The sequence below is a fragment of the Crotalus tigris genome, unplaced genomic scaffold, assembly GCF_016545835.1.
Source record: "Crotalus tigris isolate CLP2741 ecotype Arizona unplaced genomic scaffold, ASM1654583v1 scf7180000017614.5298720, whole genome shotgun sequence".
In the NCBI taxonomy this organism is placed as follows: Eukaryota; Metazoa; Chordata; class Lepidosauria; order Squamata; family Viperidae; genus Crotalus; species Crotalus tigris.
In genome coordinates this window covers 624,902-649,965 of record NW_024096513.1, presented here as the reverse complement: position 1 = coordinate 649,965, position 25,064 = coordinate 624,902, and the positions used below count along the sequence as shown (strand labels likewise).

The following is a 25,064-nucleotide window of genomic DNA, read 5'->3' as shown; positions in this document are numbered from 1 at the left end:
TCAGGGCTTGGTTCTTTCTCCTGTCCTTTTTAACATGAAATCACTTCATGAGGTAATTTATCAGTTTGGGGTGATATATCATCAACATGGTGATGATACTCAGCTTTATATCTCTATCCAGGCCCCTAGAGTGGTGCTGTGGATTAACCATCCTGTGTCTGTAGACTGTTTGAATCTGGATAGGGTGAACAGGCTCTGACTCAATCCTAGCAAGATGGAGTAGCTGTGGATATTTGGATCTTCTGGAGACAAGATTCTTCCATCTCTAGTTTCTGGATGGGGTGGCCCTACCCCAGATAGAGCCATTGTACAATCTGAGGCTTCTCCTAGACTCACAGCTCCAATTTGAAAAGCAGGTGGCAACTGTGGCTTGGCGACCCTTTACACACCTTCAGAAAATGCACCAGTTGTGTCCATTCCTGGGCTAAGAGGTTCTGTTCACCATCACACAAGTCCTTGTTAACCTCTTGCTTAGATTACTGTATTGTATTCTACATGAGGCTTGCTCCTGAAGAATATTTGCACATCAAACAGTATTTTGTAAGTTGTACTGGCTGCTGGTGTGTTTCTAGATACAATTCAAGGTAGTGATTGTCACCTTTAAAGCCCTATATGGCTTGGGACAGGATCATCTGAAGAATCTTTTTTCAAGAGATTCCCATTCAATCCAACAGATTAGGCATGCTGCCGATCACATCAGCCAAACAGTGTTGACTGGCAAGTACAAGAAGACAGGTTTTTTTCTTCTTTAACCGCTATTTGTTTTAATCTCCACTCAGAGATTAAAACAGATCCATGTTAGCTTTTTGCAAAGCTTTAAAAATGTGAATATGTACCCTGGGACTTAGAATATGAAATGGGACCCATTACTTGGCTTTACTAGTAGCTGATTAATCATCATGGCTGATCTGGCAGTACAGTGATTACAATGAAGGCTAGTTCTGCTGACTACAGACTGCCAGCAGTTCAGCAGTTCAAGTCTCACTTGTTCAAGGTTGACTCAGCCTTCCATCCTTCCAAGGTCAGTAAAATTAGGACCCAGATTGTTGGGGGCCATATGCTAACTCTGTAAACTGCTTAGAGAGGGCTGTAAAGCACTGAAGTGGTATATAAGTCTAAGTGCTATTGCTGTTTGTACTTATTTATTTTGTGAATGGTTTTATTGTTTTAACACTTTTTAAAATTGATTTAATTATTTTATAATAATTGATTAATTGATTGATTGAATATAACAATTAGATAATCTATCAAATCACATCTTTTTGTTAATCTCCATTACACTTCACTTAACTACCACTAGTTTCAAACTCTCTGTTGAAGAGCCTTCATACTTTAACAAATGATGTACCATATGCACACATTTATTTTTTTAGCCTGCTAAATTTCCAAGTGCTTATATATTTTTTAACCCAACAATAAGTTAAACAAACTTTTATTTTTCTTTGGTTATTGCTGTGGCTTCTTACACCTCTTAGTGATGAAGAGGATTTGCTTATTTGTGTATATAGTCATTATTTTAAAAACCTACAATAATTCTGTGATAATAATTCAGAGAACTTTTTCACATCTATTGTGTATGTGTGTGTGTGTGTATGTATGTATGTATGTATGTATGTATGTATGTATTTCAGAAATATTATGACTTTCTTCCCTCCTTCTTTTTGTGGGAAGTCAGCCCCCCACCAAAAGAAAGAAATATTTTAAAGGCAGACCACCACCCTCCAAGTCTCTCTGCCCCAAACAGAAACCAGGTCTGCAGAAATGCAGATGTGATAATCTTGTCAAGATGATTGGAGCCAGGAGCTTGGAATATGACCTTCGGGACCTAATAGTATTAACCCACCACCACCAGAATACCAAAAAAGCACACTTAGACTCAGGTCAAATTTCATGCCACAGGAACAATTCCACACACAAAAGTCCAAGAAGGTATAAAAACCCATCACTTCCAGCTTTGCTAGAGCCATCTTTCTTAGACTGGACCCTGATGAATATTTTTCTTTCAATTCTTTCTTTCTTTCTTTCTTTCTTTCTTTCTTTCTTTCTTTCTTTCTTTCTTTCTGAACTGAACTGAAAGCACAATTAATGGCTAACATATCATATAATGTAACAATTTGGCAATATACTGAGAAAATACATCATTAGAGTTACCCTGAGGTAAGATGCTCAGCCAATAAATTTTATAAATAAATAAAAAATACTTAATTATTATTTTTATTAATTGCTCCCTGTTGTTTATCTTAGATCTCAGCACAATTAGAAACATTTAAGGGAAAAAAGATACATCCGAGTAAAGCAGCACAAGTAAAGCATAGGGAAAGGATCTCCATGGCTACCATTAATTTCCCTTTAGTGCTCAGATAGATTGACAGAAAGGTGGTCCACACCCTGAAGAAACAAACATGCTAAAAGCAATGAATTTGTTTATCAGAAGCTGACAAATAATTTATAGGCAACAAAATCCATGATGAAGGTGCTGAAGACCATAAGGCCAATCGTTAATTTTTCTTTGCTAATTTTCTTCCCATGTAAGTTATAAAAATATATATACCTAATTTAATTATTTTGTTTGATTAGTTGGTGTCTGCTATTAAGTTCTGGCCTGAAGACAATGATGAAACATTTGGGGAAAAAGATACATCCCAATAACCCAGCACTGGAAGACAAGATGGAGAAGATCTCCACAGCCACCATGGTTTTTCCTTTGGTGCTCACATAGGTTGGAACAAAGGAGATCCACACACTGCAGAAGACCAACATGCTGAAAGTGATGAACTTGGCTTCATTAAAGCTGTCGGGTAAATTACGAGCAAGAAAAGCCACAATAAAGCTGGCAATAGCCAAGAAGCCCAAGTAGCCCAGGACACAATAGAACATGAAGATGGAGCATTCGTTGCATTGCAAAATCATGATTTCTTTAAGGGACTGCATGTCTAAGTCAGGGTATGGAGGAAATGTCACCAGCCACAGAATGCAAAGGCCAGCTTGAAAAAAAGAACAAGAAAGGACAATGGAAAGAGACAATTTTTTCCCCAACCATTTTCTCATTGAAGAATGTGGCTTAGTAGCCATGAAAGCTATAACCACAGTAATAGTTTTAGCTAACACACAAGAAATCGCAGCTGAAAAGATAATGCCAAATGCTGGTTGACGGAGAAGGCAGTTTAGTTTCCCTGGTTGACTAAAGAATAACAAGGAACAGAAAAAACAGAGCAGAAGGGCAATGAGTAGTGTGTAAGTGAGGTCCTGGTTGTTGGCCTTGACAATGGGAGTATCTCTACGCTTAAGGAAAATTCCGAGCACACAGATTGTCATGAGGGAGAAGGAAACAGCAGCTGAGGTCAGACTAATCCCTGAAGGTTCTTCAAAGGACAGGAAACTCATTGTTTTGTTAAGGCATTGATCTCGATCCTTGTTTGGATACTGATCTTCAGGACATTTGAAACAATCTTCTGTATCTAGATAAAGGATCAAAAGAAAGCTCACTTATTTCCTACTTACCACTTTTTCATAAATATTTTATGTGATTGTTTAAAGCCTGATATTCATTTTGTGATCTTTCTCTCTATATCTGTATTCCAAAGGTTATTCCAAAGGTTATTCCAAGCGTATTATATCCAATAGAGGAGTGCAATTCACATTGGATTTCTGGAAAGAATTCCTAGCTCTCTTAGGGACCACCCAGGGACTGTCATCTAGTCATCATCCACAAACAAATGGTGGGACTGAATGGTCAATCTCAGTACTAGAACAATATTTAAGATGAATTACCAGCAGAACAACTGGACCGATCTACTTCCATTCACCAAAGTCACCTACAATAATGCTGTTCACTCCAGCAGGGGCTACACTCCATTCCAAGTAGCCAAGTAGTTTTAACCCAATGCCAGAACTTTCCTCTGCAAAACCTGCCATCCCTTTGTTAAAGGAATAGATTACACAATTAAAGAACACCTGGCCAGTTGTCAGGAAAGCCTTAGATGAGACTAGGCAAGCATATAAAATTCAAGCAGATAAAAAGAGGATCAAGCCAAAACCTTTTACTGTAGGGGAAAAGGTTTACCTATCCACCAAATACCTAAAATTCCTCTATGGGGTATATATATGTAGTTTCCAAATGAAAACCCTATATCTAAAATGAATTTAAAAATAATTATTTACTTTCCTTTCTTTTAACATCCCAGTTTGTATTTCCTTGAAATTGGAGGAAGTGTTTTGAAAATGGTGCTCTCAACGTTTTAAAAGCCACTATGATATTTTCAAAATGTGGGGAATATTACTCAATAAGATTAACATTAGTTAATTACTTCCTGCACCAAAGAATCATTCTTAATAATAATAAAAATGATGAAACAATTTCTTTGTAGACAATGTCATAAAGAACGGAAAGATGTCATATTATATACACTGGTTGAAAGTGTCCTCAATACAACAGTTATATCATGTTGAATATTGAGCTTTTCCATTTAATTTTATAATAATTAATTAGATAACGTTCAATTTTCTCTCCCTCAGTATGTGTTATATTGCAATGTAGTATTTGGATGACAACCTTAGAAAATATTGCTGGACCACTATACATTCTTGGTCCACAGAAGAGATCTACAGGACCACCAAAAAATTAATGTTTGTATCCCACTCTGTATTCTTATATCTGGCACAAAAGGACAATAAAAGAAGAGATTTTGTGTGGTTTACAGTATTCTGAAAGATATATTATTTTAAAACCTGAGTGATTATTAATAACTGAAATTATTAATAACTGAGATTTACAGGGTTAGATTTAGGGTTAAGATTAGGTTTCCCATATTCCTTGCTTTACAGGCTCAAAAGCCTCAATTTTAGTAAGAAATAAATAACTGAGGTTTATAGGGGTTACCCATGCTTCTTGCTTTACATGATAGAAAACCTCAATTTTAGTGAGAAATAAATATATGCAGCTCAACCAATGGTAATAATTGATGAAAAAATTCCTTTGCTGCCCAATCTTCTCAGATTTTTGTAGAGGTCCATAACTGACCTATCTTGCTTGAAATCTTCCCCTGTTGACATGGAACACAATCATAGCAGCAGAAGCTTTTCTCTTCAGATTTTCTCTTCCAATATCCAGGGTGACAGTATTCATTACACAGAGAAACTGGAAGAACCTGCTCATAACATGAAAAAGTTATTCGGCTGTTTCATCAGCTGAAAATACATTCAACTAGGGATCCTATAAAGCAGGGGTGTCAAACTGCCAGTCCGTGCGCTGCATGCATTATAGCAAAACTGCACCCACTCTATTGCCAGCAATGGAAAAAAAGTTGCGATACATCGCAACACATCATGTGATGTTGCAAATTTGACACCCCTGCTATAAAGAGAATCATGACCAGCAGAGATCCATTTTAACTGAAACCTTTTCCATTATTTAAAGAAGTTATAAAGAAAATACATTTATGCATTTCCATACCTGATTAAAACCTTTGTGCCATTCTATCAGATTTTCATTAATGATCAATTCATTTCCATAAGATGCATCAGGATCTAGCTTTCCAACTTTCACGGTCCTGACGGACTTGTTTGGAAAAGCGATCATATTGATGATGCTAAATCCACCTGCAACTTCCCTCTTCTCATTAAAAGATATTCCCTGTCCTGCTGCATTGTTGAAAGAAATGTCTTGAAGAAATTGGTGGAGCTACTTGAAAGAGAAAAAGAAAGAAATGAAGTTGAATTAACAAAGTAAGAGAAATCAACATGAGAAGTTCCATGTTTTATTTCCAAAACTCATTATGCAGTTTTATTGGACAAAATGCCAATATAAATCAAAGAATTATTATATATCCAGTTTTCCACAACAGAGCAAGAAGTCAACCTATCAGTGAATAAGATATACAGAATTGTGTGATACAACCTTTCTTGAGAATAAAGTTCAGTATAATCTAATTGGAACAGTGTAATCTAATTGGAACAAGGTCATTAAGTGTTTTTATCATAACTATTTGAACAGATTGTGCCTGAAATTAATACTTAGCTCATTTTGTGAGCTAAATTATTTTGAAATATGTTGTTCATTGAAAAGAAAAAAAAATCTTTGTTGGAGATAAGTTACCTTAAAAGATTGTAGTTCTGGAGATTCAGCTATTTTATCTGCCAAGATTTTTTTGAGATTGAATCCCTTTGATAGCATGCTATGCAAAGAAAGAGCCACAGCATAAACCCCATTATAGATACTGTAGCTGTGGCCGGTCATCTGTAATTGAAACAGAGATTCAGGGAGGTTTCCCAGTCCTTCTTCCCCAGTGCATTCTTGACTGCCTAATGATGACAATCCCGAATTAGGAAAGAAGCAGTCAAATGCATGCTCCCAAAAATGCTTTCGAAACCCATCTCCATGGGTTGAATATGGTTTTATGGACTGAAGAAATTCCTTGAATTCCTGATTTTCACCTGAATGGATTTGAAAGGAAATGGCCCCATCATAAAATTGGAGATTCCAATCCCTTTGGGATCCTGGTAGAATAAAATCAATTTGGCTTGTGGTGATCCACACCTTGCTTAAAGTTGCATTTCCCTGATTTGCAGCATCCCATACAGATTTGAGAGCTGTGAGCCATGCAAGTGTAAAAGATTCTCCATAGATGATATACGTATTTGTTTTAACATCTGTGAAATGTGTATAAAAGTTAAACATTATATCATTAAATTTGCCCAAGTCATCCAAATGCAATAGTTTTGGAAATCTTTGTGTGAAAGCTAAACAGATTCCCTGCTGGAAAAATAAGTGCTCCAATTTCTGCAAAAAGTGTTCTCCACTCTCACTGTCCGCAGCAAAGAGCCCAATCCATTTCCATCCAAATCGTTGAAGCAATCGGATAATCCCGATATATTGAGGAACTTCATTTGGGGCCATAAAGTAAAGTGAAGATGATTGACAGCTATCAATTTCTTCCAGGGGAAATGATCCATAGGTGAGCTAAAAGAAAACATCAAGACATTGTACAGAGGAGTTAAAGATAATTTTTTTTATTTTGGTCATGCATTTTTATGCATCACTTCAAAAACTGGTTTAACAGATTAAAATTTACACCTGATCCCTAATTTCTCAAATTTTGAGAATATGATTAAATTTCTGGGCAGTGATGTTTTTTCAACAAATTTGTTAAAATATCATTGGCATTCATCAAGAAGGGTCTAGGCCAACTCACCACGGACAACTCACCACAGGAAAAGTTTCTTATAGAAGAAATGATGGAATAGAATCATTAAAGAAAGGATGCCAAAAGAGGGAAAAAATGAAATGTGAATGACATAAATTAAAATATTTTTTAATAATTTAATATTAATTAAATTGAATTGTTGAATTGTCCTGAGGTGAGTTGTCCTACTGTCAATGTGAGTTGTTTCATTCCACACCAATTTTTATTCTGAGTCACTTGTTAAGTCTTAGATGAGATTTATGAGAATGAAGTGTTCTTTGGTGCACTTAAATCAATTGATTAATTATTTAAATTAATTAACAGGAGCAAGATAAATCCCCATACCCATGGACTCACCTGTGGAATTTTGTAGAACTTTACAATTTCTTCCATATGGGATGAAGTATCTGATCCAAGTCCTCCAATGATGGCCAGGAGATTTTTCTGAAGTCCACATTTGTAGTTGGGCAGGAATCTATCTGATTTGAAAAGTAAGTCCATGGTGGTCCGATAGGTCATCTTATGATTGTTGTAGCTGTCATGGATGTGGAATCCAAGGGTAACATTGGGCAAGATTTGTGCATTCTTATTGATCTCCTTGACAGCAAAGGCCAAAGAAAGGACATGCTGGTAGAATTTTGTAATCACACTACAAATACAGAAAGTATTTTGTTAAATAATTGTATAATGTATAGAAAAGTACTGAAAAGTATATTCATTCATTCATTTGTACATTTATTTAATTTTACCAAATTTATTGGCTGCCTATCTTACCATGGGATCTTCCTTGAACTCACAAAATACATTCATAATTCTATATTTCAAAGAAAGTCAGACACTGAAAATAGATGCTTGTCCTATTTTTCATTCATTTTCACTCTTTCACCAAAAACAGTTTTTTTTCATTATATGAATCTTCATCCATCGTTTAAGTATCATACTATTCTGTGGCAATCTGTAATCTCATCACTTCTCCCCCTTCTAAATATTATGATATTTTAGTGGAAGAACAGCTTTCACATTTAGTATGGAGTGAAAACCATCCAGAAAATTCATAAAAGAAATGGGTTAATGGGTCAACCTACTCTCCAAAGCACCTGAAGGCAGGACAAGAAGCAACTGATGGGAACTAATCAAGGAGAGATCCAGCCTAGGATTAAGGAGAAATTTCCTGATTATGATATCAATTAATCAATGGAATGCCTTGTCTCCAGAAGTTGTGGGTTCTCCATCACTGGAGGCTTTTATGAAGAGATTGGACAATCATTTATCTGAAATAGTATGGGGTCTCCTGCCTGAGCAAGAAGTTGGACTAGAAGACCTCCAAAGTCCATTCCAAATCTGTTATTCTGTTTATATGTTACTCTGTCCCTCTTATTTTTTCTGGCAAAATGTTGTCATCTCAGAAAAGTGAGAAAATATAGAATATCAAATAGTTTCTGAGATAGGTATTCATCAAAGAACTGCTCACATAAAGCATTCATGATCTGAAAAGCCATCACTCCCCTGTGAAGATCACTTGGCTGGTGCCTTTAATGTGGAAAGGATCACTATTTTGGGAATAAGGAAAGGATCACTATTTTGCATCACAGGGAACATTGAAAAGAACAATATATCAGATGCAAGATTACGATGCTGATCCTCTAAATGTTACCTCCTACATATCCACCTTCTTCCCATTTAGATTTATCATATTGATCTTTCTCAGTGCACTTCTTAGAAATAATCATCCTAAAATTTCATTTCAACAAGGATGCTACTATATGCTTGAATAGTAACTGGGAAAGTAAAATCTGTCTGCATAAATGGAGAAGAAAGCAATAGAAGAAATAAACATGAGTGGTTCTTCTCCAGATTCAGAACCATCCCAGCCTCACTGCCCACCCACTTCAATACAGGTTATAATTTTGAAGTTGGCTTGGGAAAGAACTGGCATCTAAAAGGGAGACCAATAGCTTAGAATGCAGTGTGAAATTCTCCAGAATCTTTGAGAAAAAATATTCTTCAGTGGGTGACTTAGCTAAGAATGAAAAAAAATCCTAATTTCTGCCTATGTTGTAAAAGAAAGATACTGCTAAACTTTACTTTTAGCTAATGCTGATCTATTATTTATTACAGGAATTTTTATCATGATTTACATTACCCCCAGGAAGTCACTCATGAAACATTTAAGGCAATGATGAATTCATTAAGTGTTATTAAATATATCTATCCGGACGGGCAAAAAATCTTCCCCTTTCATTGCTTCAAACAATATGTTATATTTCAATAAAAAAATCAAATTTCAGATAATATTTTGAGCATTGTGTTTTATGCAGATTAATTTACTAAATTTCCTTAGTTATAATCTTTTTAGTTATGCAAAGCATCCTAGGTAAATTTATAATTTTATCTTTTAAATGAATTTATCTAAAATTGGATATTAATGCTCTTTCTTATGGATATATTTCTCTTCTGGAAAAAGGAAATTAATTCTATTCTTTTATTTAACAAGGGAACCATATATTTTAAAACATTTCTTCATTACATTAAATTTCCTTTCCTAAGGATTTGTTATCTAGCTATTTAGTCATTATGTTTAACCTATATAACATGTTATTTAAAATAAAATTGATGGGAAACAAAAGTCTTATTTAACCTACAGCCAAAACTCTCAGAAACTGAAGTGATTGCTTGATCATATAAAGCTTTCTTCTACTTTCTTTAGGCACCTTTTTTCATAGAGAAGGGGTGGTCATCTAGAAAAACTGAGAAAAAACAACAACAAGGAATTATTAGGTGAAGAAAGGTGTGGGATTTTCTTACTCTGAAAATTCATAGAGCTCCTGAAATGGATGTTCATAAAATAAATGCTCGCTGAAGGCATAGATGATCTGTGAAGTCATTCCTCCAATGAGGAGATCACCTGGTTGATACCATTTATGTGGAATTGGAATGGGATCAACCTCTGGACACTTGAGTGTTTTCATTTTGATCACTGGGAACATCAGAATGAACAAAACATCAGCAATCAAAACATCTTCCAAAAGAGGTCTCCAACATATCAATCCACACCAATGGATCTCACCTAGCATACTGGATTTTCCCAACACACTTCCAAAGAGAAAAGCATCAATCTAAATTTTTCACTTCAGTGGAGATACAGACATGTTCTTGAATAATTACTGAGACTTCTACAACTCACATTTTAAATTGGTCTGATCAAAGAGAGAACAGATGCTGGAGCAAATGAACCCAACAGCCCTGCTTGGCTGTTCCCACCACCCCAAACTCTCTATGGAACCAGGATTAGTTTATAACCTCTTTCAAACTTGCTTTCTGCTTTTCACTGCTTTCTGGAAAATCTCAGGAGCTTTGAGCAAATAAACAAATTTGGACTAATTCCAGGAAGAGTTAATTATTTATTAAAATACTTTCTCCTACATACACACACACACATGCCTGTTAATCATCAATTTCACAAAGTATTCCTCCTCTTTCTGAAATAAAAGTAATTTTAAAAATCAGATGATATTTTTTTACAATAACATGCATACATGGACACAGAAAGAAAGATGATGCATGATGAAGAAAGAAAAATGGATTTAACTATTTTCATTCAGAATAGCTTTGCTGTTTTCTTGCATACAGTCATGACTTGTTGGGTCATTCTTTCAGAGATATTTCCTTATCAGATTCTTCAATGACTTCAACAATGGAACAGCTTCCAATGAATTCCTTCACTGGAAAATTTCTTAAAATTTAAAGAGATAGAGTAGTGCATGCTTTGAAAATAGCAGATGTTGAACTGTACAGCACAGAAAATGTTTTATGACATTTTGCCTTATGTCAGAAAATGCTTTGTAAAATTTGCCAAATTCTAATTCCACCACAGTCATGGGTATCAAATTTTGGACACATTCTGTGAATTAGCCCATATAAAGTACGTTTCCTAAAAAAGATTTTGTTCTAGGATGCAATGTTTTGGCCAATGAAGTTTACAGACACAATAATTTGAGTACTGTATAGATTTAGTTTAATAATAATATCTGAGTATTAGAATATCATTATTCCCCTCTCTCATCTTCTCTCTCTCTCTCTTTTTACTTTTATTTGGTTATTGCTGTGGCTTCCTACACCTCTTAGTGATTTATTTATTTATTTTATTTTTAAAATTTATAAGCCGCTCCACTCCCGAAGGACTCTGGGCGGCTAACAATAAAAACACATAAAACATAACAAAACAAACAGTACAAAGACAGTCATCCAGGGGTCAGGTTTTATAAACCCCAGGCCTGCCGGAAAAGCCAGCTCTTAAGTAGCTTACGGAAGACCAACAGGGTTGGAGTGGTCCTAATCTCCCGGGGGGAGCTGGTTCCAAAGCATGGGCACCATCACAGAGAAGGCCTTCCTCCACAGCCCCGCCAAATGGCACTGCTTGGCCGACAGGGCCTGAAGGAGGCCCAGCCTGTGGGATCTAACCGGACGTAGGGAACTATGAGGTAGTAGGCAGTCTCGCAAATAGCCTGGCCCTGAGCCATATAGGGCTTTAAAGGTAATGACCAACACCTTGAATTGGACCCGGAGACCAATAGGCAACCAGTGCAGCTCACGGAGGATAGGTGTAACGTGGGTGTATCGAGGAGCACCCACTATCACTCGTGCGGCTGCATTCTGGACCAACTGTAGTCTTCGAATACTTTTCAAGGGTAGCCCCATGTAAAGCGCATTGCAGTAGTCCAGACGTGAGGTGACAAGGGTGTGAGTGACTGTAAGGAGAGCCTCCCGGTCCGGGTAGGGTTGCAACTGGTGCAACAGGCAAACTTGTGCAAAGGTCCTCAGCCACAGACGTCAATTGATGTTCCAAATTCAGCTGTGGATCAAGAAGGACACCCAAGTTGTGAACCCACTCCGAAGGGGGTATATTTTCCCCCACAAGAGTCAACACTGGACAGTCGACATGATCCCTAGGAGGCAACATCCAAAGCCACTCGGTCTTGTCAGGATTGAGCCTGAGTCTGTTAACCCCCATCCAGACCCTCACAGCTTCAAGGCAACGGCCCATCACATCGGCCACTTCACTGAGAGAGCTCGGGGAGGAGATATATAACTGGGTATCATCAGCATACTGATGAAACTTCACCCCGTGCTGTCTGATGATCTCACCCAGCGGCTTCATATAAATGTTAAATAGGAGGGGAGAGAGGACTGACCCCTGTGGTACGCCGCATTCAAGGGGCCTCGGGATTGACCTCTGCCCTCCCACCATACCGATTGCGACCAACCAGAGAGGTAGGAGGAGAACCATCGTAAAAAGGTGCCTCCCACTCCCACCCCTTCGAGTCGTCACAAAAGGATACCATGATCGATGGTATCAAAAGCCGCTGAGAGGTCGAGTAGCACCAAGACAGAGGAATAACCCGTCTCGGGCCCGCCAGAGATCATCCATCAGTGTGACCAAAGCGGTTTCTGTGCTGAAACCAGGCCTGAAGCCAGATTGAAAAGGGTCTAGATAATCCGCTTCATCCAGAAACCATCGGAGCTGGAGCACCACCACTCTCTCTACAACCTTCCCCACAAAGGGGAGATTGGAGACTGGACGGAAGTTATTTAAATCAGCCGGGTCCAGGGTAGGCTTCTTGAGCAGGGGCCTCACAACCGCCTCCTTCAGGGATTGCGGGAAAAACCCCTCCCTCAACGAAGCGTTGATCAACACCTGGAGCCAGCCTCGTGTCACCTCCTTGGCAGCCGAAACCAACCAGGAAGGACATGGGTCCAATAAACAAGTGGAGGCGCTCATTGCTCCCACCGCTCTGTCAACATCCTCAGTGGTCATAGACTCAAATTCATCCCATAAAACTGAGCTAAGACCTGCCCCAGTCATCTCAGAAGGCCCTGCCCAATCGGAGTCTAGGTCTGTCCGAATCAGAGCGATTTTGTGTGATAGGAATTGCACAAATTCCTCCGATCTACCCTGTAAGGGCTCCCCAGCTTCCCGAACATTAAGTAGGGAATGGCGGGGTGAGATTCTGCAGACGCAATAAGTGTGGAAAAATGTGAACATTTTGCCTCTCGTATCACCACTAAATAAGTCCTAATATAGGCTCTTAGAAGTGTCTGGTCGGATTCGGAGTTACTAGCCCTCCAGCATCGCTCTAGACATCTCTTCTGACGCTTCATCTCCCGTAGCTCCTCGGTAAACCAAGGTGCCCTCCGGGATCCACAATCACGGAGAGGTCGCAAAGGCGTGATCCGGTCTAATGCCCCTGATGCCGCCTTATTCAAGCAGTGACCAAGGACTCAGCCAGTTCGTGGAGGAGGGAATCAGGAAAACCCCCAAGTGCTATTTGGAACCCCTCCAGGTCCATTAAACGCCTGGGGAAGAACCACCTAATCGGTTCCGCCTCGCTGCGGTGGGGGAGTAGGACCAAGAAATCTAACCTCAACAGGAAGTGATCCGACCATGACAAGGGAGAAGTAACTATACCCCTTAAATCAAAATCATGTCTCCACGGCCCCGAGGGGAATACCAAGTCGAGCGTGTGTCCTCCCCTATGGGTCGGATCCTGAATTATCTGGGTCAGGTCCATGGTTGTCGTGGAAGCCATGAACTCTTGAGCCACACCAGAGGATTTGCCGAGTGACGGCAAATTGAAATCCCCCAGCACCATAAGCCTGGGGAATTTCACCGCCAACCCAGCTACCCCCTCCAGCAGCTCAGGCAGGGCTGTTGTCACATAGCTGGGAGGCAGGTATGTCAACAACAAGCCCGACTGAACCCTTGAATCCAACGTCAAGAGAAGGGACTCACACCCAACAACCTCTGGGGCTGGAATCCTGCGAGGTCTTAGGGATTCTCGGACAAGAATCGCCACTCCCCCACCCCTTCCCTGGAGTTGCGGTTGGTGCATTATCTGAAACCCGTCTGGGCACATCTCTGAGAGAGGAACACCTCCCTCTTGGCCCAGCCAGGTCTCAGTAATACATGCCAGGTTGGCCTCCTCATCTAGTATCAAGTCCCGGATGAGGGGGGCTTTATTAATAACCTACCTGGCATTAAGAAGCAGCAACCTGAGGTCAGGGTCCTGAACATCCCCCTCTCCAGGTATTGGAGAAGAGTCCAAGGGGTCGGAACAGGTAATCACTCTAATGCAGCGAGTCCTTGTTCCCCGAAGATGGCCCACCCCTTGGCTCCCGCCATATCTTCCTTTCCCTATGATAACCAGGATGTTCCTTTGTTCACTGTAGGAAATACTGGGAAACAATTCTATTGTACCATGAATTTTACTGCAGAAATAACATCTGTAACTTTGTGTGCTTCTAAGTTTAATATTTTAAAAGCTGGATTACTAGAGACAATCTGATTGATTTAATTGTTTTATAATGAATGATTGAATGAATGAATGAAAATAAAAATGAGATGATCTATCAAATCTCTTGTTTTCATTAATCTTCAATACTTTTCCTTTAACTACCAGTAGTATCAAACTCTCTACTTTAGAACCTTCATCCTTTACCAAATAATGTACCACATTCACACATTCATCTATTTGTTCTTTTAGCCTAATAAATTTCCAAGTGTTTCTATTTTTTAACTCAACCATAAATTAAGCAAACAATAAAAATAAATTACACCTTTTAACTTATTTTAAACCACGGGAGAGTCACCAAAGTCTATGTCTGGATTTTGTCCTTTTACCAGACATTAAAAGAGGCTCCAAAAAGAAGATCAGGGAATAATAAACAAAGAAAAATAATAATATTTTATTTCCTTTCATTTAATTTATATTAAAAACTGATTTGATAGAATGGAAGTAGAACAGCATAGCAAAAAGGTTTAAGTTTCAGGACATAAAAAAACCATGTTGCAGAAATTTTATGACTTTCTTTCTTTCTTTCTTTCTTTCTTTCTTTCTTTCTTTCTTTCTTTCTTTCTTTCTTTCTTTCTTTCTTTCTTTCTTTCTTTCTTTGTAAAATGACCTGAACTGAAGGCCAAATTTAACATATAGTATAATGTAAAATCTTGGCAATAAACTGAAAAAAAAAATACATAATTAGAGTTACTTTGAGGTATGTCACTCAGCCAATAAATTTAATACATAAATAAAAAATATTTAGTTTAATTTTTATTATTGCTCCCTGTTGTTTAACCTAGATCTTAGCACAATTAGAAACATTTAAGAGAAAAAGATATATCCAAGAAAAGCAGCATTAGAGGCCCAGATGGAAAAGATCTCCACAGCTACCATGAATTTTGCTGTTGTGCTCATATAGGTTGACAGACCTACACCCTGCAAAAGACGAACATGCTAAAAGCAATGAATGTGAGTTATTAGAAATGAAAGATAATTTATAGACAACAAAATTGATGATAAAGCTCCTGAAGAACAAAAGGCCTATATGTTGGCCTTTACCAACAAGAAATGGTAAAACATGGTAAAACAAAGGTTAAAAAAATGACCTTTGTTGCATTGTAGAATCACTTGTTCAGTAACTGAGGTCAAAACTAATTTAGGAAATGGAAGAAAGATTACAACCACAAAATATAAATGTTGATATGGAATGGAGAATACAAAGGAAAATTGAAAAGGCCAATCTTTAATTTTTCTTTGCTAATTTTTTTCCCATGTAAGTCATAAAAATATAGATCTAATTTAATTGTTTTGTTTGATTAGTTGGTGTCTGCTATTAAGTTCTGGCTTGAACATAATGATGAAACATTTGGGGGAAAAGATACATCCCAATAACCCAGCACTGGAAGACAAGATGGAGAAGATCTCCACAGCCACCATGGTTTTACCTTTGGTGCTCACATAGGTTGGAACAAAGGAGATCCACACACTGCAGAAGACCAACATGCTGAAAGTGATGAACTTGGCTTCATTAAAGCTGTGGGGTAAATTACGAGCAAGAAAAGCCACAATAAAGCTGGCAATAGCCAAGAAGTCCAAGTAGCCCAGGACACAATAGAACATGAAGATGGAGCCTTCGTTGCATTGCAAAATCATGATTTCTTTATGTCTAACTCAGGGTATGGAGGAAATGTCACCAGCCACAGAATGCAAAGGCCAGCTTGAAAAAAAGAACAAGAAAGGACAATGGAAAAAGACAATTTTTCCCCAACCATTTTCTCATTGAAGAATGTGGCTTAGTAGCCATGAAAGCTATAACCACAGTAATAGTTTTAGCTAACACATAAGAAACAGCAGCTGAGAAGATGATGCCAAATGCTGGTTGATGTAGAAGGCAGACTACTTTCCCTGGTTGAGTAAGAAATAACAAGGAACAGAAAAAACAGAGCAGAAGGGCAATGAGTAGTGTGTAAGTGAGTTCCCGGTTGTTGGCCTTCACAATGGGGGTATCTCTACACTTAAGGAAAATTCTGAGCATACTGGTTGTCATAAGGGAGAGGAAAACAGCAGCTGAAGCCAGACTGATCCCTGAAGATTCTTCAAAGGACAAGAAACTCATTGTTTTGTTAAGGCATTGATTTTGATCCCTGTTTGGATACTGATCTTCAGGACATTTGAAACAATCTTCTGTATCTGGATAAAGGATCAAAAGAAAACTCATGTATTTCCTGCTTATCCCTTTTTAATAAATATTTTATGTGACTGTTTAAAGCCTGATATTCATTTTATGATCTTTTCCCTCTGTATCTGTATTTCAAATGTTATTCCAAGTTATATCCCCAAAACCTATAATTTAATGGCATGAAACTGTGTGAACTTGCAGAGATTCATTACAATGCATAATTTTAATTTAGGTGGTAGAACATTTGGTTACTGTTCTCTGTTGGTTCTCTTTTTTATTGTCATTATTATAATTTGATGTTTGTCAAATTACCCAGAGTCATTTGGGCGTGGATCAGTGGGATTCAGCTGGTTTGCACCAGTTTGGCAGAACCAGTAGCTAGTTTTTTGTTGCCCAGGCCCAGAATGGACTTCCGGAAGCAGTATCCACACAGAGAACCAGTTGTTCACATATTTGAATTCATATTTGGCTTGGATCATCTAGAAATATGCTTAATTAATTTGTTAGTTAATAGACTGTGATCTATAGATAATACTGTATCAGAACCCATATTTTGAGGGGGCTCTTTCTAATTTTAATTCTAATTCTAATGTTTCTACACTTCTGGATTCTGCCATGCTGCTGGAGGGGAGAGGAGAAACACTGTGGGCTATTTCTTTGTTTTCCTCTATTGCTACATTGTAACACTTTTGCTGTTTCTGCATACACACTCTTTGAAGTATCTTCCCCCTTGATGTCAGCTTGAAAGGGGGAGGAGAAAAAATGCACCTCTGGCAACTGGTTTATCTTCGTTTTAGGAAGGGAAGGTGTGAAGATCCAACAAAACATTGCCACAACCCTGAGACAGCCTGGTGTTATCAGCTCTTTCCCACAAAGGACTTAACACCTGGGGATTGGCCCATTCGTACTGACCGGATGAACTATTGGGGTGGAGTTTGCTTGGGATGCTTTTAACCTATAGATCTGAGCAGGAAACCCTCAGATCCTGTCTATTATGCCTGCTATTAGCTTCTCCTAATAAAAGTTCCTTTGGGAAGAAACTGCTTCCATGAGTTCTGCTTTCTTAGCATGAGGTTTTGAAGTGGGCCCTGACATATTGATTGTTTTGTTATTTTTCATTCAGTTTTACAGGGAACATAACAGCAGTTCAAATGCTTTTCCAAATGTGCTTGTTTACATTTTCATATAGTTCTGTCCATAACTTTCACATAACATGGGTCCCCTTGTGCAACATGGGTGGCAAACAAATTTAGCAAAGACACAACTAAATAAACAAGTTTGCAATAATGGCGAATATCTATAGTTTGGGTGTAGGAAGAGGGTGAAAATTCATTCTCTGAGCTTGTGGGTTGGTTTCTCAACATTTTGTTACCAGGGTAGGTGACATCTTCAGCTGAATTTATGGAATGTCAGTATGACTTAACTCCACTAAAGATGTTACCTAGCCTGGTAACAAAACATTTGGAAACCAACCCCCAAACTCAGAGAACAAAACTTCACCCTCAAACAAATAAGTCTCCAATTCTTCTATGGGGTATGTATATATAGTTTCCAAATGAAAACCCTATATCTAAAATGAATTAAAAATAATTATTATCTTTCCTTTCTTTTAATATCCCAGTTTGTATTTCCTTGAAATTTGGAGGAAGTATTTTGAAAATGGTGCTCTCAATGTTTTGAAAGCCACTATGATATTTTCAAAATTTGGGGAATATTACTCAATAAGATTAACATTAGTTAATTACTTCCTGCACCAAAGAATCATTCTTAATAATAATAAAAAATGATGAAACAATTCCTTTGTGGACAGTGTCACAAAGAATTGAAGGATTTCATATTATATACACTGGTTGAAAGTGTCCTCAATATAACAGTTTTATCATGTTGAATATTGAACTTTTCCATTAAATTTTACAACAATTAATTAGATAATATTCAATTTTCTCCCCCTAAAATACGCATTATATTGTCATACAATACTTGGATGACCACCGTATAAAATATTGCTGAACCACTATACATTCTTGTTCCACAAATGAGAACTGCAGGACTGCCAAAAATTAATCATGTTTGTATCCCACTATGTATTCTTATATCTGGCACAAAAAGGCCATATCAGAAGAGATTTTGTGTGGTTTACAGTATTCTGCAAGATATATTATTCTAAAACCTGATTGATTATTACTAACTGAGATTATTGTTAACTGAGATTTCTAGAAGTTACCTGTGTTCCTTGCTTTACAAACCTCAATTTTAGTAAGAAATAAATATGTGCAGCTCAACCAATGGTAATATTTGATGAAACAATTCCTTTGCTGCCCAATGTTCTCAGATTTTTGTAGAGGTCCATAACTGACCTATCTTGCTTGAAATCGTCCCCTGTTGACATGGAACACAATCATAGCAGCAGAAGCTTTTCTCTTCAGATTTTCTCTTCCAATATCCAGGGTGACAGTATTCATTACACAGAGAAACCGGAAGAACCTGCTCATAACATGAAAAACTTTGCACAGGTAATTGCCAAGTTATTCAGTTGTTTCATCAGCTGGAAATACACTCAACTAGGCATCCTATAAAGCAGGGGTGTGAAACTGCTGGCCTGCAGGCCAGTTGCATCATTCAGAGGCTGCACCCATCCCAGCTCCAGCAATGCGAAAAAAGTTGTGATATGTCGCAACACATCACATGATGTGGTGAGTTTGACACCCATACTCTGAAGAGAATCATGACTAGCAGAGATCAGTTGGAGACATTTTAACTGAAACCTTTTTCGTTATTTAAAGAAGTTGTAAAAAAATGCTCTACATTTATGCAGTTCTATACCTGATTAAAACCTTTGTGCCATTCTATCAGATTTTCATGAATGATGAATTCATTTCCATAAGATGCATCAGGATCTAGCTTTCCAACTTTCATGGTCCTGATGGACTTGATATTGATGATGCTAAATCCACCTGCAACTTCCCTTTCTCATTAAAAGACACTCGCTCTCCTGCTGTGTTGTTGAAAGAAATGTCTTGAAGAAATTGGTGGAGCTATTTGAAAAAGAAGAAGAAAGCAATGAAGTTGAATTAACAAAGATAGGGAAAAACAACATATAAGAAGTTCCATGTTTTATTTCCCAAACTCATTATGCAGTTTCATTGGACAAAACGCCAATAGAAAACAAAGAACTATTATATAAAAAAAGCAAGGTTCTACATTTAGGCAAGAAAAATCAAATGCACAAGTACAGCATAGGTGGCACCATGCTCAGTAGTAGTAACTGTGAGAGGGACCTCAGAGTCCTAGTAGAAAATCACCTAAATATGAGCCAGCAGTGTGCTGCAGCTGCCAAAAAGGCCAACACAGTGCTAGGCTGCATTAACAGAGGGATAGAATCAAGATCACGTGAAGTATTAATACCACTCTATAATGCCTTGGTAAGGCCACACTTGGAATACTGCATCCAGTTTTGGTCACCACGATGTAAAAAAGATGTTGAGACTCTAGAAAGAGTACAGAGAAGAGCAAAAAAGATGATTAGGGGACTGGAGGCTAAAACATATAAGGAACGGTTGCCAGAATTGGGTATGTCTAGTTTAATGAAGAGAAGGACAAGGGGGGACATGATAGCAGTATTCCAATATCTCAGGGGCTGCCATAAAGAAGAGGGAATCAAGTTATTTTCCAAAGCACTTGAAGGCAGGACAAGAAGCAACAGGTGGAAATTAATCAAGGAGAGAAGCAACCTAGAACTAAGGAGAAACTTCCTGACAGTGAGAACAATTAATCAGTGGAACAACCTGACTCCAGAAGCAGTAAATGCTCCAACACTGGAAGTTTTTAAGAAGAGACTGCACCATTTCTCTGAAATGGTGCAGGGTTTCCTGCCTGAGCAGGGAGTTGGACTAGATGATCTCCAAGGTCCCTTCCATCATCATCATCATCATCATCATCATCATCATCATCATTATTATTATTATTATTATTATTATTATTATTATTATTATTATTATATAGTGGACTGGAGGAATGCTGTCAATATAATTTCAGTAAGGCATTTGATTCAATAGACCACAATATACTACTTGATAAGATAGAAAAAATGTGGGTTAGGCAGCATCACCACCAGATGGATTCAGGGCTGACTAACCACACTCAACATGCAGTTCTCAATGGACAGAAGTGTGTAGTGAGGTGCCCCAGGGTCTAGCACTGGGTCTAGTGCTCTTCAACATCTTCATCAATGATTTGGATGAGGGGATAATTGGGGAACTCATCAAATTTGCAGATGACAGCAAGCTGGCAGGAATAGCTAACATTCCAGAAGACAGGCTTAAGATACAAAAGGATCTTGATAGATTTGAAAACTGGGTGCTATCTAACAAAATGAAATTTAATGGTGAAAAAAAATAAGGTAATCATTTAGGCAAGAAAAACCAAATGCACAGGTACAGTATAGGTGGTACTTTGTTCAATAGTAGTAACTGTGAGAGGGATCTCAGAGTCCTAGTGGACAATCATTTAAATATGAGCCAGCAATGTGCTGCAGCTGCCAAAAAAGCCAACACACTTCTAGGCTGCATTAACAGAGGGATACCTAATTCCAGCAGCCTTTCCTTATATGCTTTAGCCTCCAGTCCAGATCTGGGAAAAGTGAGAAAAAGTAATACAGAATCTCAAACCATTTTTGAGATAAATATTCGTCAAAGAACTGCTCATATGAAGCATTCATGGTATGTGTTATACTTTGAAGGGAAAAAAATCAAATTTCAGATAACAAATTTTTGAGCATCATGTTTTATGCACATTAACTATCTAAAATTTCTCAGTTATAACCTTTTCAGTTATGAAGAGCATCCTAGGTAAATTTCAAATTTTATCTTTTAAATAAACTTATCTAAAATTGGATATTGATGCTCCTTACGGATACATTTCTTTTCTGGAAAAAAATAAATTCATTCTATTCCTTTCTTTAATAAGGGGACCATATATTTTAAAATATTTCTTCATTTTATTAAATCCCCTTTCTTAAGGATTTGTAATTAGCTATTTAGCTATTATGTTTAAGTTACAAAACATTTTATTTAAAACAAAATTGATGGGAAATAAAAGTCTTATTTAACCTACAGCCAGAAAATCTCAGAAACTGAAGCTTGATCATAAAAAAGCTTTCTTCTGCTTTCTTTAGGCACTTTTTTCATAGATACAGGTGTGGTCATTTAGAAAAACTGAGGAAAAAACACAAGGAATTATTAGGTGAAGAAAGGTGTGGGATTTTCTTACTCCGAAAATTCATAGAGCTCCTGAGATGGATGTTCATAAAATGAATGCTCGCTGAAGCCATCCTTCCAATGAATAGTGTTATAATTTGAGATAAACACTTCAACTTTCAGTTAAGAATTTCTTGAGCACCATATTTTATGCCGGTTTATTTTCTAAATTTCCTCAGTTAAAATGTCATCAGCTATAAAGAGCATCCTAGGTACATTTTTAACTTTGTCGTTCAAATAAACTTATTTAAAGTTGGATGTTAATGTTCCTTCTTATGGATATATCTCTCTTGAAAGAAAACCAATTTTATTCTTATTTTATTTAACAAAGGGATCTTATATTTTAAAGATTTCTTTATTTCATTAAGTCCCTCTGTCTTAGGGATTTGTAATCAATTATTCATTAGCTATACATGATCAACCTCTCATGACATCTTCTTAAAAACACAATAAAGTATTCAGATGGGAGGGGGAAAAAAGTCTTATTGAGCCTGCAGCCAAGAAGCACTTGACCAGGTAAAGTTTTCATCTGCTTTATTTAAACATCTCTTTACAGGAACAGGTGTCAACATCTTTAAAAGTTGAGAAGAAATAAGGGATATTTAGAAGAAGAAAATGTGGGATATGCTTACTCTGAAAGTCCATAGAGCTCCCGAGATGGATGTTCATAAAAAGTATGTTCACTGAAGGCATAGAGGTTTTATGAAGCCATCCCTCCAATGAGGAGATCACCTGACTGGTACCATTCATGTGGAATTGGAATGGGATCAACCTCTGGACACTTGAGTGCTTTCATTTTGATCAATGGGAACATCAGAATGAACAAAACATCAGCAGCCAAAACATCTTCCCAAAGAAGTCTCCAACATATCAGTCTACAACAATGGATCTGACTTAGCATACTGGATTTTCCCAACACACTTCCAAAGAGAAAAGCATCAATCTAAACTTTTCCCTTCAGTGGAGATACAGACATGTGCTTGAATAATGACTGAGACTTCTACAACTCACATTTTAAGTTAGTCTGATCAAAGAGAGAACAGATGCTGGAGCAAATGAACCCAATAGCCCTGTTTGGCTGTTCCTACCAACCCAAGCTCTCCATGGAACCAGGATTAGTTTATAACCTCTTTCAAACTTGCTTTCTGCTTTTCACTGCTTTTTGGAAAATCTCAGGAGCTTTGAGCAAATAAATACATGGTAGTAATTTGGACCAATTCCAGGAAAAGTTAATTATTTATTAAAATACTTCCCCTAGCTGATCTTAAAAAAAAATCTATCTACATGTTAATTGTCAATTTCACAAAGTGTTTCCCCTCTTTCTGAAATAAAACTAATTTTAAAAATCAGATGATATTTTTTTACAATAATACGCATACATGGACACAGAAAGAAAGATGATGCGTTGGATTTAACTATTTTAATTCAGAATATAAAATACAGGAACAGGTTCTTGCAGACAGTGTCCCAATAAAGGAGCCCAGGATTGAAATGAGGGATCTTTGGTGCTCTCTGAGCTTTGCAGTTTTGTTGCATATGTTTCATTACCCAATCTAAGTAACATCATCAGATCCTGGCTTGGCAACCTATAAATGACCCTGATGACATGTGTACAATCTCTTCCCAGAGTTATGGGGATGAGGTGTGTCAATATTTCTGTAAAATTATAGAATGTTGCAACAAACGGTTGTTAATACAACTAGGAGAGGGGACCCTTCACTTATTCAAGAGCCCAGGCCAGTGGTGGGATTCAAATATGTGAACAACCGGTTCTCTGTGTGGATGCTGCTTCCGGCCCTGGGCAACAAAAAATTAGCTACCGGTTCTGCCGAAGTGGTGCAAACTGGCTGAATCCCACCAGCCAGTTTGCACCACTTCGGCAGAGCAGGTATCATCTGCCCCAGACCGATGGACAGAACTAGATATTTAGAACTTTAGAAAAAGCCAGCAGGTACCAATAAAGCAAATGTCTGCAAGGAAACAACCAAGCTCAGATAACACTAAGGACCCCTCAAAGCTAGCAGGGTCAGGACTATCCTAATCCTTGGAAGGTAAGTGTTCCTCATGGCAAAAATAATTTTAACCAATAGATTTTTTTTACAATAATATAAACACATGGACACAGAAAGAAAGATGAAACATTGTGTTTAACTATCTTAATTCAGAATATAAAATACAACCATGTCCTGTTGGGTCATTCTTTCAGAGATATTTTCTTATTAATTCTTCAATGGCTTTAACAATAGAGGAACTTCCAATGAATTCCTTCACTGGGAAACTTCTTAAAAATGTAAAGCAATAGTCAGAGATGTGCATGCTTCAAAAATAGTGCAGGTTGAACTGTATAGCACAAGAAATGTTTTGTGGCATTTTGCCTTATGTCAGAAAATGTTTTATAAAATTTTCCAAATTTCAGTTCCACCGAAGTCATGGGTCTTAAATGTTGGACACATTCTGTAAGTTAGTCCATGTGAAGTACCTTGCCTAAAAAAGATTTTGTCCTAGGATGAAAAGTTTTGGCCAATAAAATTTACAGACACAATAATCTGAGTACTATATAGATTTGGTTTAATAATGATATCTGAGATATTAGAATGTCATTATTTCCTCCCTCTCATATTTTCTTTCTCTTTTTATTTTTGTTTGGTTATTGCTGTGGCCTCCTACACCTCTTAGTGATGAAGAGAATTTGCTTATTTATGTATATAGTCATTATTTTAAAAATCTCTTAATGATTCAGATAATTTTTCATATCTCTTTCCTATGTACAGTGAGGGAAATAATTATTTGATCCCCTGCTGATTTTGTACATTTGCACACTGACAAAGAAATGATCAGTCTATAATTTTAATGGTAGGTTTATTTTAACAGTGAGAGACAGAATAACAACAAAAAAATCCAGAAAAATACATTTCATAAAAGTTATAAATCAATTTGTATTTTAATGAGTGAAAGAAGTATTTAATCCCCTATCAATCAGCAAGATTTCTATTAAACGGAGTGCTCCTAATCTCAGCTTGTTACCTGTATAAAAGACACCTGTCTACAGAAGCATTCAAATTCCCAACTCTCGACCATGGCCAAGACCAAAGAGCTGTGCAAAGATGTCAGGGAC

The 25,064-nt window shown here is 37.4% G+C and overlaps 1 pseudogene; it reads right to left on the bottom strand.

Moving 5' to 3' along the window:
* Positions 1 to 2,427: 2,427 nt before the first annotated feature.
* On the bottom strand, positions 2,428 to 10,150 carry LOC120300585 (annotated as a pseudogene).
* Between the last annotated feature and the right edge of the window lie 14,914 nt (positions 10,151 to 25,064).